Raw genomic sequence first — 6,072 nt, forward strand, 5'->3', positions numbered from 1 at the left:
TAGTGCGTGTGCATGGTGGGATTTGTCTGGCAATGTTTGTGTCAAGGGTGTGAAGGGTGTGTGTGCGGAGAAATAAGTGTGGCTGTGCATGCGAGGGAGGGAGTGTGTAGGGGGCATGATTGGGAATGGGTTTGTGCGTGGGTTGTGTGTGCAGGGGTGTGAATGCGGTGGTGAATATGGAGGGGCGTCCATGTGCTGGGTGTGTATGTGGGGTATGTGTTTGGGGGATGGGTGGAGGTCTATGAATGGGTGTGTGTGTGGTTTGTGTTGGGTGTGTGTGGGACGGGTATGTTATTGTTTTTGTGGGGAAGTCTGAAGGGTTATGATTGTGTGGGGTGTGTATGTGGGGAGTGAGTGGGGGATGTCCATTGGGGCCATGTATTTTGGGGCAGATGTGTAGGGTTGTATTGTGTAAGTGTGCGTGTATGTGTGTGTGTAGCTGGGTGTTGATTTTGTGTTGGTTGTGTGTGGGAGGTGGTCAAGTGTGAAGGTGTGTGTGTTTGGGTGTGTGTGTGAGAGGTATATGGGGTGTGGGTGGGTGTGTGTGGGGGGGACTGTGTGTGTGAGAGGATGTGTGTATGGGTATGTGTGTGGGAGGTTTATCTGTGTAGGGGTTGTATTGTGTGAGTGTGCGTGTGTGTGTGTAGCTGGGTGTTGATTTTGTGTTGGTTGTGTGTGGGAGGTGGTCAAGTGTGAAGGTGTGTGTGTGTTTGGGGGTGTGCGTGAGAGGTATATGGGGTGTGGGTGGGTGTGTGTGGGGGGGACTGAGTGTGAGAGGATGTGTGTACGGGTATGTGTGTGGGAGGTTTATCTGTCCAAGGGTTGTATCGGGTGAGTGTGAGTGTGCGTTTATGTGTGGGATGTGTGGCTGGGAGTTGATTTTGTGAGTTGTGTGTGGGAGGTGATCATGTGTGAAGGTGTGTGTGAGGGGTGTATGTGGGCGGTGTTTCTGGGTTGTGCGTCGGGGTATATGTGTAGGTGTGGTGTGTGGGAAGGGGACTGTGGGTGCATTGGGTGTTTGTGGAGTGAGGGTGTGGAAGGTGTGTATGAGTGTCGAAGAGTGTTTCTGTATATCTGTCAGAGGTTGTGTGTGGGGGAGTATGTGTATGGGGGATATGTGTGTGTGTGTGCGCAGAGTGTATGTGTGGGAGTTTGTGAGTGAGAGGGTGTGTTCCTGGGATGTGTAAGTGTGTGTGGGGTGTGCATGTGGGAGGTGTGTGATTGTGGGGGGTGTGAGTCGGGGCTTGTATGTGTGGAATGTGTGTCTGGGGATGTGTGTTGGGGGTTGTGTGTAGGGTGTGTGTGTGGGAGGTGTGTGATTGTTGGGGTATGTGTCTGGGGTATGTGTCTCGAGTGTGTTGCAGTTTTTTCAGGGGGGGTCTAGTGTTTTTTATTGTTGGTTGAGGGTTTTTGTTTAAGTTAATTGTGAAAGATTGGTGCCATTGTGTAAGTTGTAATAAGTAATTTAAGTTTTACAATTGTTAATGTTAAGGGTTTAAATCACCCAATAAAAAGGCAATGTGTGATAGATTATATTAAGAAGCTAAAAGTAGGGATCGTGGCAAGATAGCGTAGAGTCTAGACATGTAATCTCGACCTCTCTGGCCAGATTTTTAAATACCTGTTTTTTAACCCTTTGTTTTCAAGTTTAAACTTTTTAAATTTTAGTTTAAAGTATCAAGCAATTATTATGGCCACTAATGGTAAAAAGATTAAACCTCAAGTTCATAAGAATATACATTTTCGAAGTGCTGAGGATCTGGGGACTAGACGAATTGAAACAGCCCCTGGCTCAATTTCTTCATTGCCTAGACCCCAAAGATTTCCTGTGCGGGCTGAAAAAAAATCTATTGCTACCAAATGAAGGATGGCGCTGGAATTACACATTCCCCGGAAGAAGGTGCATGTTCCCAAGAAGTAGAAAGCCCTTTGATTTCAATGGAGGGAGCACACAGGAAAATGTCTCCATTGTTGGAAATGCATCAGGTCGACGTCGATTCAATCCAGTTAAAGAAGTTTTGTGGCATAAAGATTATAAGTCTACTTTTCGTTACCCTGCAGTGTTGAAGGTGTTTTACGGAGTCTATCAATTTTGGTTTTTTGAAACTGATTGTGAAGCAATGATTTTTGCTGACTCATGGCCAGATATAAGAGGACAAAGACATAGTCCAGCATTATCTCCTAAAGAAAACTTTGGTAGCTCTGGAAAAGGAAGAAATGGCAAAAATGGGAAAAAAAACAGGAATGGAAAGAGTCCAACTTCTGAAATGGGATTTTCAAGATTGGAGTCTTTTGGGTGAAAAGAATTTTCTTATTCTATTTTTTCTTTTGTTCTTATAATATTTTGATGTTACTGACTGTTTGGCTGGGCAAGGAGAGATTTGGACTTTCTTTACTAGTCATCAGCCACTGGTGGGTGACCCACACCCAATTTTTGTTTAGGGGATTACTACCTTCTGGTAGTTTTTTTTGGGGGGGATTTTCTTTTTTTTTCCTTTTTCTTTATTTTTTAATTTTTTTTATTTTTAATTTTTTTTTAGTTTTTAATTTGTGATTTTTTTTATTGGAGGGCCTATATACATTAATTTGAGTTTTTATATAAAGATATTATTGGTATTTAGTAATAATAGTAGATATGTCAAAGTTGAGGTTTGCTACTTTTAATGTTCGAGGATTAAATAGTTAGATTAATATACGTGGGTCTTGGCGTATATTAAGAAAATGAAAATTGATATTGCTTTTTTACAAGAAACACATTTGAATGTGAAGGAAAGCGTGAAATTAAAAAGGAACTGGGTTGGGCATGTATATTCTTCTTCATTTAATTCTAAGGCTAAAGATGTAGCTATTTTGATACGTAAAAATGTATCTTTTGAATTACAATCAAAGGAGAAAAAGGCAGAAAAAATAAAAATTTAAAGAAGCTAAAAGTAGATATTGTATTTTTGCAAAGGACTCATTTGACAGAAAAAGAACATTTGAAGTTGAAGAGAGATTGGTCAGGACATGTAATTTTTTCTTCATTAAACTCTAAAACTAGAGGCGTGGTGATATTAGTTAATAAAAAAAAACTTTTTGCTGTGGATTTTTTTTTTTGATAATGTTGGAAGAGTACTGATTGTTAATTGGAAGATTTTTTTCTGAAAGTTGGACTTTAATGTATGTTTATGCACCAAATGAAGATGATCAGACATTTTTTTCAGGGACATTTTTAAATTCGAATCAGGCATATGGGAATGTGTTAGTCGGAGTAGATTTTAACTGTTGTTTGGATCCCTTGTTGGACAAATCTCCAAAAATTGTTGAAAGAACTAAAATGGCAAAAAGACTGTTTAAGATGATGGAGGATTTAAATTTAGTGTAAATTTGGAGGAAATTAAATCCAACTGAGAAAGATTATTCACTTTATTCAGCTCGGCATAATTCTTTCTCTAGAATAAATGTATTTTTGATTTCTGTGCATTTACAAGTAGATTTAATTTTGCAGAATATAAAAGTAGGTTATTCTCATATCCTTCATTAAATGTTTAGGGACTGAATTAACTGAGACAGCTTATCGATGGAGGTTTAATGAAAAGTTATTGAAGAGACCAGATTTCATTTAGTAGATGAGAGATCAAATTATTTTTTATTTACAAATGAAAGAAAATTCAGTTCAAAGTAAATTTATTTTGTGGGATGCTTTAAAAGCATATTTGAGGGGACAAATTATTAGCGATACAACTAAGAGAGAAAAAAACTATTTATTCGTAAGTTTAAATTTGGAAAAGGAAATCGAAGGCTTGGAGAAAAAAATTTAAAAAAATTATACAGAGGATGAAAGGATAAATTTATCTAAAGTGAAATTACGTTATAATTTACAAATGTATAAATATGAGAAAATGATTTTGCAGTCTAAACAATGTTATTATCAATTGGGAGAAAGAGTGCATATGGTTTGGCATGGCAACATAAAACTGAGCAAGTATCAAGGACAATTAATGCTATTAGGAAGAATGGAGAAATTACATAAATGAATACTGATGAATTTTTAAAATTTAATGAAAATTTATATATGTCAGAAGGTTATCAAAAAATGGATCAAATTGATTTATTTTTATCTAGTTTAAATTTGCCAGTGTTAAATGAATTTGAGGTAAAGAATTTAGATATTTTATTTACTGAATTAGAATTGAGAGAAGCTTTGCAATCGATGCCTGATGGGAAATCTCCTGGAGAGGATGGATTTAAGGTGGTGTTTTATAAAAAATTTAATGATTTATTATTTCCATTATATAAAGATGTTTTGAAACAAGCAACTAAAATGGATGTATTTCCAGAATCTTTCTCAAAAGCATTGATTACAGTTATACCTAAAAAAAGAAAGGAACTCTTTAAAAGTGTCACCTTACAGACCGATATCATTATTAAATGTTGATTATAGATTGGTGTCAAAAGTTTCAGATAATAGGTTAGTGAATTATTTGCCAAATTTTTTTACGTAACAATCAGGTAGGGTTTGTCAAAGACAATATAGTTAAATTGTCATCAGATAATATAGTTAAATTGATTTCATTAATTAATGCTAAAAACAACAAGATAATCAACCAACGGATATATCTTTGGATGCTGAGAAGGCATTTGATCGAGTTGAGTGGAAGTTTTCGTTTAAAGTATTGGAAAAAATTAATTTTGTTCCATTTTTTAGGGGTTGGGTTAGGGCTTTATATGCAGAACTTACGACAAGGGTAATAACGAATGGTGAGATTTCAAAATCTTTCAATTTATCTTGTTCTACAAGACAGGGTTTTCCTCTTTCACCTGCTTTACTTGCTTTGGTGACAGAACCTTTAGCTCAGGCTGTTTGACATGATTTTGGTGTTAGAGGACTTAAAGTGAGAGAAAATGAAAATAAAATTAGCTTATTTACACATGATGTTTTTGTATATTTAACTAATCCAAAAACTTCACTAAAATTATCACAGGACTTGTTGAATAAGTATGGTAAATTATCGGGATATGAGATTAATTGGGAAAAGAGTGAGGTTTTACCAATAGCAGAAGAAGATTTTATGGATTGTAGACAAATTACTAAATTTAGATGGTCAAATAAAATTAAATATTTAGGAATAGTTGTAAATAAAAATGATCATGAATTATTTATTTTGCATTATGTACCTTTATTAAATAAGGTTAAAATTGATTTAGATAAGTGGAAAGATTTACCACTGACCTTAATAGGAAGAGTGAATTGCATAAAGATGAACATTTATGCTCGAGTACAATACTTTTTTCAATCTATTCCTTGCATAGTTGGGTTATTCTTATGGAAAGGTAAATTATCGAGGGTTTCTTTCCAAAAATGGACTTGGCATTATAAATTGGGTGGTTTGCAATTACATTGTTTTTATAATTATTATGAGGTGGCACCGATGAAGTTTATTAATTGGTTATTTGATAATCAACAATCTCCTAGGTGGGCAAAGATAAAGATGGCTCAGATTTTGGAAAATAATATTAATCATTTCATTTATAAATGGAATCCTTTATTGTTACAAGAATTTAAATTATCCGTTTTTCGACATATAATGAATATTTGGTAAAATCGCAATTTAATTCTTGATTCTATCGGAATAGTTTCGATAAGATCACCATTATATCAGAATAAATTAATTCCCTTTTCATGATAGAATCCTTACTTAAAAGATTGGGAAATTAAAGGATTAGTGAATGTAATAGATTGTTTTGAAGCAGGGAGGTTTTGTTCATTTAAAAGGTTGCAGGAAAGATATGGTATTGCATCAAATTCTTTGTTTATTACCAACTTTGAGATTATTTAAAGAAGAATTATGGGAAGGAAATAAATTTACCAGATCAAAAGAAATTTGAATTATTAATTGCAGATAAAGGTGAAAAATGCTTTATTTCTGATATGTATAGGTTGTTGCAGGAGAAAATGGAAAAAGACAAATGGGAAAGAATTAAATATTATTTTGACATGGGAGGAATGGTCAAAACTGTGTGTTGACGGTGTTACCAAGTTAATTAATGTGAGGTATACTATGGTCAATTAGAATTTTTTGCATCAATTAT

Source organism: Narcine bancroftii, unplaced genomic scaffold (genome assembly GCF_036971445.1).
Source record: "Narcine bancroftii isolate sNarBan1 unplaced genomic scaffold, sNarBan1.hap1 Scaffold_152, whole genome shotgun sequence".
In the NCBI taxonomy this organism is placed as follows: Eukaryota; Metazoa; Chordata; class Chondrichthyes; order Torpediniformes; family Narcinidae; genus Narcine; species Narcine bancroftii.